This window comes from Lactuca virosa, chromosome 5, assembly GCF_052849685.1.
Source record: "Lactuca virosa cultivar CGN04683 chromosome 5, Lactuca_virosa_CGN04683_v6, whole genome shotgun sequence".
In the NCBI taxonomy this organism is placed as follows: domain Eukaryota; kingdom Viridiplantae; phylum Streptophyta; class Magnoliopsida; order Asterales; family Asteraceae; genus Lactuca; species Lactuca virosa.
The window spans coordinates 123,341,934-123,354,456 of record NC_136430.1 but is presented as its reverse complement, the minus strand read 5'-3'; positions in this window follow the sequence as shown (position 1 = coordinate 123,354,456).

The window sequence follows — 12,523 nt, the reverse complement described above, 5'->3', positions numbered from 1 at the left end:
ATCGCCACCTTTCATACCACCAAGATCATCGTCACAGATCTCATTAAGTTCTCCTTCATTGGATCCATCCGTGACACCATGCTTGCATGTGTGTCTGCAGCAAGCAATGTTCTGCAACAATACATGGAAATTCCTTCTTCGGGTCCAAGGGAGCTCACGCCAGCCATGGTTTGCTCCATTGAAGAGGCTGATAAGCCAGCAAAGAGGGGAAAGCGAACTGCAACCCAGAAAAAAGGGAATGTCGCTAAACCAACCAAGGGTCAAACCCCCAAGAAGCGAAAATCAGACAAGGCTGCTCCTTCACAGCCTAAGAAGAAGCAACAGAAGAAGCCCGTTCGGAGACTCATACTCCAATCTTCAAGTGATTCAGACTCAGAGTATGTTCCTCCCCAAAACAAATCTACTGCTCCTTCAGATTCTGAAAGCGAAAGCTCTGATGATGAGGCTTCGGGTCGTGGTGATACCCCGCCTCGCTCGCCTACCCCAGAAATTCCCGTTCGTTCCCAACATCCTTCTCCTCCACCCGTTACCATCCCAATATCCATCCCTCCAATATTTCCTATCCCTACCTCTCAACCATCAACCACTATTCCCATCCCTGCTCCAATCTTCACAGCCACTACCACTACCACCACTACTACAGGGGCTCATTCTACAGCTCCCACCCCACCTGTTACAACCGAACCACCTGTTACAACCGAACCACCAGTAACAACCAAACCTCCTACCACTACCAAACCCTTATCACCTACCCCATCTACTGACACCACCCCAGTTCTAGGCGGTGAGGACTTGGAAATTGATGTTGGATATAGTGTCTAAGTCCATAACTTTATTTGGTATATACTTGACCCGACCCGGCATGGTCCATTTGGGTTGCATGGCATTGCAATACTTGGATAGACTAGATGAGAGAATAAGGCACTTATGATTATTAATATATTATAAGTTCTAATATATTAATAATAGTATTATTTAATTAGTATTGATCAAGTATTAATCTAGTATTAATTTGGTGATCAAAGTGAGACTAATTAAATATATAGGGTTGATTATGACAATCATCAATTCTTTTATGGTGGATTAATGATCCATGGTTTATGGGTTTGGTTATAACCATATGGAGCTCCATGGATAGTCCATGGGAGTTACAAACCCATGGGTCATGAGAAATCAAGAGTCATGACAATTAAGGGCATTCATGTGTAAACCCTAATTGTGACAACACTATAAAAGGAACCCTATGGCTAGCAAAATCGTGACCTAGTGTTACTAGAGAGGGCATAACCGATTTTGAGTGCTAGAAGTATTCTCTCAAGTTATTCCAAGTCTTGTGGTGTTGTGTGAAGCATTTGAGGCACAACATTTGGGGTGCTAGGCTCACAAAGTCTTGAAGGAATCCAAGCAACAACAAGGTATGTATTTCTACTAGTTTTTTGTTTTATGTAATCCCCATGCCATGCTAGTTAGGAAATAACCTTGAAAAAGAAATTTGCATGTATATAGAGAAAACATAGATTCAAGGTTATTAGGGTTGCATGTACACTTAGGAAGTGTTAGAATGCTCAAAACCCATCAGTGGTATCAGAGCCTAGGATTGTTTTCTGTATACTTGTTGCAAAACTGCTTAAAAATCGAAAATTTTGCACTCTGACGACTGGACTCGCCGAGTCCATGGGGAGGACTCGCCGAGTCCATGAACAAATTCATCCTACTCGACGAGTAGAATAATGCACTCGGCGAGTAGGAGCGTGCTGGGCAGTTTTTTCGAGTTTTGTTGCTGGAAATGGATTAAGATCATTATCCCAATCTGTTTTGGACTTGTAAAATCTGTTTTTCAAAATGATAATGATTATGTTAACCCATTTTACATGACTTTTATCAATTTTCAAGTATTGTATATGTTTATATGATTTTCTTGAAATTGCTTGACATGAATTTGTGTTCATATGAGTTTAGAAGATCATAGGAATTATGTGTAACCTCCATGTGTGTTTAATTCATGATCTTAATGGCTATGATGGTGTCCATAACTTGTCCTCAAGTTATGGATAACCAAAAGTCACTTCTTTTAATTATGATTAAAGAACTAAAGAGGTTTCATAAAATGAAGAGTCTTCATTTTTATGAAGTATTAAAACTCATAAGTTACAAATTGAAGAGACTTGGAATAGTTTCAAATCTTGCCCTCAAGTTTTGGAATTTGAAAAGTCTTACACTTTAATACTTTAATTCCAAATTAAACCTTAGATTTTTAAAAAGTTTAAAAATCAACACTTATACTATTATTATAATTTTATTATATAGATATGTATAAGAATATGTCATTCTTACCGTTAGTAGGCCTCATTCACGAAGCCGGTCTATAAGGGGGGTATAAGGTTGTTGCCTATAAAATGGTGACTTAATGGGTGTCCACTCTCACCCACCGCTTCCTTGATCGGTGGAGGGTCGTTAGCCGAACGGGTAGGATACGACTTTAAATACTCGTTAAAAGTATAATGAATTATAAAGTAACTATACATTATAAATTCCCAATCTTAGTTACTTTAGGAAAATGTGAAATTGGTGCTAGCCCATAAAATTACACTTTGTACCTTACCAAGTCGTTAGTGGAGCGTGTGTGGTTAACCGGCACACTAACATGGACTAGTAAGAGTCGCAAAGGGTAACTTGACTTTATTATAGATCGGTGGAGCGTGTGTGGTTAATGGCACATCGATTAGGTAATATTGTTGAGGGTACCAAGTCAATTTGTATGGTTATTCACACCTTGTTTGTGATCCTCGGCATCCCAGTCACAAACTTGAGAGGACACAGTCGAGATTCAAACATGCCATTGAAAAGTTCAATGTATCTCAAAAGATCTAGGAGTTTCAAAACCAATAAAACCTAATAATAAAATATTTCGTTCTTATGGTGGAAATTGGTAAATCGTCATTTACCTACCTTCAAATATTTTATAGTATGGATTACGGCATCCCTCTTCCAACTATAAATAGTTTGTTGGATCCTAGCCTTAATATTTCATTTGGGTGAATTATTAAGGATTCCTAATCTAATGAAACTTGTCTTTCTTTCCTTTCAGATGTCTTCCAACAATGCTTCTGGCTCAAACCCAACAGGCTCCTTTTCCCTTTTGAACTTGTGTGGTAAGGTCATCTTTGATGGATCCAATTTCAATGAGTGGATCAGAAACATCAGAATGATTACCCGCTATGAGGACAAAGAATATGTCCTCGATAGGGAGCTTAAGGTTGTGAGTGAAGCCACTGCTACTCCTGAAGAGTTTGCGGAGTTTGTTGCACATGAATAGGATGCTACTAAAGTAGCATGCATCATGATGGCCACCATGACTCCTGAACTTCAAAAATCCTATGAAGACTTCTACCCCTATGAGATGCACCTGGATCTGATGGAAAGGTACCATCAGAGCGCGCGTCAGGAGAGGTATGAAATCATCTCCTCCATGATAACCGCAAGGATGAAGGATGGTGAACCCATCACCGGTCACTTGCAGAAGATGCAAAGGTTCGTTGACCGGTTGCTGAAGCTAAATGTTGACTTTCCTGAGGAAATGGCGATTGACATCATTCTCCATTCCTTACCTCCAAGTTATGATCAGTTTCGTATGACTTATCATATGAACAAGGAGGAAGTCACACTTAGCAAACTTCAAGGACTCTTAAGGACAGCTGAAAATGGCCTTAAGGGTAAAGCGGTTGCTACTTCTACTCCTTCAACAGCCCCTGTTCTGGCTATTGGGCACGGAAAGGGTAAGAAGAGGAAAAGCCCTTCAAAGGGTACCAAGGGTAAGACTCTTGATGGTTCCTCTTCAAGTGGGACAAAGAAAGGTCCCATTACTCCTTCTTCAAACCCAAAGGAAGCACAGTGCTTCTATTGCCAGGATAAGGGACACTTCAAGCGAAGCTACCCTAAATATCTGCAAGATGTAAAGGATGGGAAGGTTAAACCCACCCATGTAGGTATTTACACAATATTGTCTAATAACTCATCTAATGCTAATTCTTGGGTGCTTGATACAGGTTGTGGTATTCACATCTGTACTGATTTGCAGGCACTAAGAAGAAGTGAGCAAGTGGAGCACGGGAAGATAAACATAGTCATGGGCAACAGGAAAGCATCACCTGTTACCAAGATAGGAGTTTATTCTTTATTGCTTAATAATGGGTTAATGTTAGATTTGAATAAGTGTTGTTACTCGCCCGAAATGGCGAGAAATATTATTTCTTTTCATGGCTTGTAGAAACAAGGTTTTTCATTTTCATTTGATAATAAAAATGGTGCTATTAATGTTTATTACAAAGATGTATTTTACTTTAAAGCATTACCTTGTGATGGTGTATATGAAGCTGTGAATGTTGTAGACAATCTAGGAAATAATGTGTTGTATATTGATTCTTCAGATAGCTTGGATAAAGCATCCTTGTGGCATTGTCGTCTTGGACATGTTAACAAGAAGCGCATAGGCCAACTCCAAAAGGCTGGAGTCTTGGAATCATTTGACCTCAAGTCAGATGATAGTTGTGAGTCTTGTTTACTTGGAAAAATGACAAAGTCACCCTTCACAGGTACTTGTGATAGGGGTGATGGTTTGTTGGACCTTGTACACACGGATGTGTGTGGGCCCTTCAGAGTTGCTACAAGGGATGCTAATCGCTATTATGTGACTTTCACTGATGATTACAGTAGATATGGATATATTTACTTAATCAAGCATAAGTCAGAAACCTTTGAAAAGTTCAAAGAGTCTAAGCAGGAAGTGGAGAATCAATTGGGCAGGAACATCAAGATGCTCCGATCCGATCGAGGAGGAGAGTATCTTAGCATTGAGTTCCTTGACTATCTTAAGGAATGTGGGATTGTCTCACAATTGACACCTCCCAGAACACCACAGTTGAATGGTGTAGCTGAGAGGCGCAATCGAACCTTGCTGGATATGGTTCGTTCCATGATGAGTCGAGCTTCGTTACCAATCTCTTTCTGGGGGTATGCCTTAGAGACTGCCGCCCATATCCTTAATTTAGTCCCTACTAAAAAGGTTGCCAAAACACCTCACGAGATGTGGACTGGGAAAGTTCCCAATTTGGACCACATCAAGATTTGGGGTTGTGAAGCTTTCGTGAGGCGTGAGACTCATGATAATCTTGAACCTCGAAGTGAGAGGTGTATTTTCATCGGCTACCCACAGAGATCCTTTGGTTACCTCTTCTACAGACCTAGTGATAATGTGGTTTTTGTAGCAAGAAGAGGAGTCTTTCGTGAGAGAGAATTCATAAGCCAAGGGGACAGTGGGAGCAAATTGACCTTGAAGAGCTTCAAGAGTCAAGTGGTGAAGGAACCTCAAATGCTATCGACCAACCTGAGGAGGAAACTCCTGTTGATCCGATAGATGAGTCTGTACCTCCAAGACGTTCCACTAGGGTGAGGAACACACCTGATTTTTATTATGGTTATCACATCACCACTGAAGGTGATACATTTATTAGTGATAGTACACTAATAGATTTGGATGATCCTAATAATTACAGGGAAGCCATGGCAGGCCCTGAGTCTGCTAAATGGAAGGAGGCTATGGACAGCGAGATTCAGTCCATGTATGACAATCAAGTTTGGAACTTGGTTGACAATGTACCAGGTCGTAAGACAATTGGGTGCAAATGGATCTTCAAGAAGAAGACCGACATGGATGGGAAAGTACACACTTACAAAGCGCGACTGGTTGCGAAGGGCTTTACTCAAACTCCGGGAGTTGACTATGATGAGACTTTCTCACCAGTAGCTAAGATTAAGTCTATTAGAGTATTGTTAGCCATAGCTGCATTTCATGATTATGAAATATGGCAAATGGATGTCAAAACCGCTTTCCTTAATGGAAAGTTGGTTGAGGATGTTTACATGGCTCAACCAGAGGGTTTTGTCGATACAAGATACCCTAATAGAGTGTGTAAGCTTGATAAATCCATTTATGGATTGAAACAAGCATCTCGCAGATGGAATCTTTGCTTTGATGAGAAAGTCAAAGACTTTGGCTTTTCTAGGAGTGAGGATGAGTCTTGTGTGTATGTCAGGGCTAGTGGGAGCATAGTTAGCTTCTTGGTGTTGTATGTGGATGACATACTTCTCATAGGAAACGACGTCCCAACCTTGCAGGAGGTTAAGTCCTGGCTTGGGAAGTGTTTCGCTATGAAGGACCTTGGAGAAGCTGCCTATATCCTAGGGATAAGGATATTGAGAGATAGGAGTAAGAGACTAATTGGACTTAGTCAAAGTACTTACTTGGATAAGGTGCTGAAGAGGTTCAGCATGCAAGAATCCAAGAAAGGGGAATTACCCGTCTAGAGTAATGCCAAGCTGAGTAAGACTCAGAGTCCGAGTACAGAGGCTGAGATAGCTGAGATGAGTCATATACCATATGCTTCTGTTGTGGGCTCGATCATGTATGTTATGACTTGTACTCGCCCTGATGTGGCCTTTGCTTTGAGCATGGTCAGTAGATATCAAGGGAAACCTGGCAAGGCACACTGGACAGCGGTAAAGAACATTCTCAAGTATCTGCGGAGGACTAAGGATTGGGTCCTTACCCTCGGAGGCAGTGATGACTTGAGAGTGGAAGGATATAGCGATGCTAGCTTCCAGACTGATAGGGATAATTTCCGCTCTCAGTCAGGCTGGGTCTTTATCCTAGATGGAGGGGCAATTACTTGGAAAAGTTCCAAGCAGGAGACAGTAGCTGATTCTACTTGTGAATCAGAGTACATAGCAGCTAGTGAAGCAGCTAAGGAGGCGATATGGCTAAAGAACTTCATCGGAGACCTTGGAGTTGTACCAGCTATAAAGAAGCCAATGGAAATTTTCTGTGACAGCGAAAGTGCAGTTGCTTTGGCTAAGGAACCAAGAGATCACGGGAGATCTAGGCACATTGACAGAAAATACCATTTCATCAGACATCGAATAGAAGAAGGACTCATCGTGGCTAAGAGGGTATCATCAGATGAGAACCCGGCAGATCCCGTCACGAAGGGACTGAGCAGGGTTAAGCATTTACAGCATGCGAGGCGCATTGGGCTGAAGGATGATATTAGTTTCAATAATTAGATTCCTGAAACTTGTAAAATGTAATTGACATTTGATGATAAATAAAAGTTGTTATTTATTTATGAGTAAGGTGTTACTATCTTGTGTTGATTGTTTACTATGTTTCAATTTTGCATGTTTTTACTTCCAGAATAATTATGTTATTATTCAAACCATCCACAGTCAGTCAAACTTTGGAAGTAAGTATTGATTTAAGACTGTCATGAATTTGGCTTGTATGATTTGTCTAAAAGTGCTTTGGACAATGCAATGGTTGCTACAACATTCATGAGTACTCATAAGGGCTGAGTATTGGATCCAACCCACGCTCACTTGCATCACTTCATGGAATTTATCTCGAGTGATCGTGAGACGGTAATATCATATAAATCTTCAAACCTAGAGATATGAGTTGTTGACTATGAGTTGGTTATTCATTGATTGCACGAAAACGCATTGGTAACTCAATGTCATAAAACGTGCCTTTGTGAATAATTCAACAAGTAGTTAGTACAAGCATATCAGTCGAAGTTTATCTGTTCCTTCTAGAAATAGAAGTGATATCTGGGCCCCTCGATGATTTGGTTTTGACTTATGTACCGGGCCCGGTCAGAACCTAATTGATGTGTTCAATTTAGTTCTATGTCGAAACAAATCATAGATCAAGAAACAAATGCTGGACAATAAGTAAGACCATGTTCCATGTGTTTGTCCGGCTGATATCATGAGAACAGAGGATTATATGATCACTTATCTTAAATGGCGTATCATCATCATCTCAGTTCCGAGAGACTTTGAAAGAGCTACGATTGCTAGTCGGATTTTGAAGTCATATTTGCAAATATAGTTATTAGACTTATCCAAGTGGGAGACTGTTGGATATAGTGTCTAAGTCCATAACTTTATTTGGTATATACTTGACCCGACCCGGCATGGTCCATTTGGGTTGCATGGCATTGCAATACTTGGATAGACTAGATGAGAGAATAAGGCACTTATGATTATTAATATATTATAAGTTCTAATATATTAATAATAGTATTATTTAATTAGTATTGATCAAGTATTAATCTAGTATTAATTTGGTGATCAAAGTGAGACTAATTAAATATATAGGGTTGATTATGACAATCATCAATTCTTTTATGGTGGATTAATGATCCATGGTTTATGGGTTTGGTTATAACCATATGGAGCTCCATGGATAGTCCATGGGAGTTACAAACCCATGGGTCATGAGAAATCAAGAGTCATGACAATTAAGGGCATTCATGTGTAAACCCTAATTGTGACAACACTATAAAAGGAACCCTATGGCTAGCAAAATCGTGACCTAGTGTTACTAGAGAGGGCATAACCGATTTTGAGTGCTAGAAGTATTCTCTCAAGTTATTCCAAGTCTTGTGGTGTTGTGTGAAGCATTTGAGGCACAACATTTGGGGTGCTAGGCTCACAAAGTCTTGAAGGAATCCAAGCAACAACAAGGTATGTATTTCTACTAGTTTTTATGTTTTATGTAATCCCCATGCCATGCTAGTTAGGAAATAACCTTGAAAAAGAAATTTGCATGTATATAGAGAAAACATAGATTCAAGGTTATTAGGGTTGCATGTACACTTAGGAAGTGTTAGAATGCTCAAAACCCATCAATTGATTCCACTTATTTCAGTCCTTACCGTATACAAAGTGATGAAGACGACGATGTACCTGTTACCAAGCGTCATTTAAAGGCTGTTACTGACAAACTTGATCAGCTTCTTTCCTCTTCATCCACTGGTGCTTACTCCGATCCTGCTCTGAAGTCGTTATTCTCTTCTATTGTCAAAGAGCACGATGCATCTCTCTCTGCCGCAGCAAAGGCCATTGATGCCTCCAGTTCCCAATGTCAGAAGGCCTCGCTTGCTGTTGAGGTCTCAACGAAAGAATGCAAAGATGCGACCGCAAAAGTCGAAAAACTAATTTCTGAGGCTCAGTTATTGCTCGACTCTTTACAAGCTGCTGCTCAAAAGAATGCTCAGACAGTGAATGCTTCTGTCGATAATCTCCAGCGCTCTCGTGAAACCGAACGGTCTAATCTTGAAGCCGCTCGACAGGCCATTGAAGCTGCTAATGAAAAACTTCATGGTAATGTCAAGGACCGTCTGACTCAGTTGGAAACCGAACTGGCTGTCGAAAATCGTATCATGGATGAGCTCGACAAAAGAACCTCTCAGCTGAAGAGGTAGAACCTCAAGCTTCGCACTGCCACAGCTGAACTCAATGATTTGGAATCTGAGAGGGAGGTTATACGAAGCTCTGCTGGCGATGTTCACTCCATTTTACTTCACCTCCTTGAAGCCCATGATCCCATCATAACCATTACCATCCGAAGGCATTTGGCTGACAAACTCAGGCTTGCATTGGACATCCTTAGTCGTATTGAGGGTGTTTCGGTGACTGGTGTCCAGCCGAAACAAGGGGGAGAGAAGGTAGAAAAAACTCAACCTCCTCCCGAACCCACATCAACTGCTGCACCGAAGGTTAATGTAGCTTCGGTCAGCAAAAGGGATAAAAAGAAGAAGAAAATTGTAGAAAATGATGAAAGTGATGATGATGATATTGGAGATATTTACGGAGCTGATCCCACTAACATTTTTCAGAAAACAAAACTGAGCGATAAGGAGCTTGAAGAAAAGCTTATGAGGGAATCGGTAGAGCTTGAAAAGAAGCAGAAGGAAAAGGAGCTCTTGGAGAAAAAGAAGTCACTCTTTCCTGAATGGACCATTACTTCGCTCCAGAGAGAAGTTATTGATGAACCAAGTACTCATTGGCTAGAACCTGTAATATCTTTTGGGCTTGAAAACTCCAAGGATGCACAGTTTGACATGCCGATCACTCAAAAGGCATTCATCTTTCACTGCTTCAACTCAACTGCTGTTATCCCTTCTCCAGACCCGAAGGTGGATCGAGATCTGTTGGAGTTCTACCTAGAGTTCGCTCAACCCTAGTACTTGACCTGGAGTTCGCAGAAAATCACAACTGTCAAGGTTCTGAAGCCCTACTCAGCCGGGAAGTTTGTCAATGTCAAGTTCAAAGTGACTCGAGGATCTGAAGGCTCGGTTCACAACTTCACTCTTGCTGATCTACCGAACCTCAATCCCCACGACTGGATACTCCTCAACAATATCTTGCTGTCAAATCCACAGGAGTATCAGCCGATCATTAACCATGTCAAGCGAATGCTTGTATGCTACATTCACGAAGTATCGAAAATGGACCAAGAGATCGCCTCTGCCATTCACAAGCGAACCACGCTCAAAATGATGGGCAGAGCAGGCGATGTCAATACAATGGTCAAGGGAAAAATTGACTCAAAGTATCACACAATGATGTTTATCAGGGGCGAAGGTCAGAAATGTCTATTCGCTCTTGTTGACAAACACCTCTTCTCAACTGCTTGCTTGGAGCACATTTTGGAGATTATTCAGAGGTGTAGTCAGAATACAGCAGCCGACAAGAAGATGTTTACTGATATGCTGAGATGGTACATTCAATTTCGGCAGACACTTCTTGCAATCATCCCTCGGCTGTTTAAGGTTGTCAAGAATGTGAAGCCTACTCAAAGGAAATGATCTCTCGCCTCATTTGACGCAAAGGGGGAGATTGTTGGGTCATATAGTGTTGCGTCATGGGCTCGGTCCTTAGCCCAGTTTTTGGTTGCCGGTTTGGGTCTGTCCAACCGTACATGTTTTATTCTAGGGTTTAGTATTTAAGATGCATGCATGCAGTCTTTGTGTTTAACGCTTTCATTAATTTTCTCATTGAGTTTTTGTAAACCCTAGCTCGCCTCTACAGTGGAAGTTCTTCATCGAGCTCTGCTGAGGCGTGACTATATTTGAATCATAAGCATAACGTTGATTCCATACTGTGTTCATATTATTATTGTGTTTGTTTTGTTTGATCTTCATATTTTTCCTGTAAAAGATCTAATCGATCTGAGATTTATTCTCATCAACAATCTTAAAGGTATGATTTCTAACCCTATTTCTCGTGAATTTCAAAATTCATAGTTACCTTCTAGGGTTTCTAGTTTTGTGTTCAATGCTTGTATGTCTAATAGAGAAAACATAGATCCAATTTATTATGGTTGCATGCACACATAGGAATTGTTTGCTATGCTCAAAACCCATCAGTGGTATCAGCGCTTTTGGTTTTGTTTTCAATTAGATTTGATGCAATTGATTGAATTTGACAAGATTAGGGTTTATGGCAATTAAACCATAAGCTATGTGATTTTCGCAAATAGGGTTCCATAACCCTTGTTTTTCGAAAATTGCAAAAGGGTTTTCTAACCCTTTCCTTTGGCATCCAAAATTTCAAAATCTAGGGTTTCCTAACCCTAGGGTTTTCGAAATTAAGGCGAGGATTGAAAGCCTTGCCTTCCACTCCAAGTCCAAGATTTCAAAAATCTAGGGATTTATAAGGATGTTATATTTGGTAATTATCTTCCTTGTTGCTTGACTAGATAATTATGGAATCATATAAATCCATTCCCATTTTCGAAAATTAGGGGACAAGGGATTAGGTTAAATTAATTCGTTTAATTTAATGGATAATCCTTATTGATTTAACAAATTAATTAAATGTTTAATTAATTGATAATTATTAAATCAAAGTTTTTAAATTTTAAAATTCAAATTAAAATTGATTTTTAATTTTCGAAATTTTAAACAAGATTTAAGAACTCTAGTATTTTAAAAGGTTTAAAGTACATCTTTATGGATGTTATTAATAATTTACTTAAGTGATTAATTAAAAGATAATTAATAAATTCATAAAAGGTTTAAATTTAATTAAATTAAAAGTTTAATTTATTAAAAGGCTAAAACTTTGATATTTTAAAATGTTTTAAAATACACCCTTATATTATATGTAGCATTAAAGGTCTAATATTACTATATATATATATATATATATATATATATATATATATATATATATATATATATATATATATATATATATATATATATGTATGTATATATATATGTACATACATATATAAAGGTCTAATATTACTATATTATATGTACATACATATATATATATATATATATATATATATATATATATATATATATATATATATATATATATATGTATATATATATATATATATATATATATATAAAAGACAAGTCAGTCGAATCGCTAGTACGCTTCATTCACGAAGTCATACTATAAGGAGAGTTTAAGGAAGCGACATGTAAAATGACCGACATTGTGTATCCATTCTTACCCACCGCTCTCTTGTATGGTGGATGGTCGTTAGCCGAACGGGTTTGATTGGACATAACTTCATTAAAATTATAATGAAATAAAGTAACTAAACTATTTTCTAAAATCCCACTCTTAGTTACTTCACGAAAAATGTGAATTTGATGCT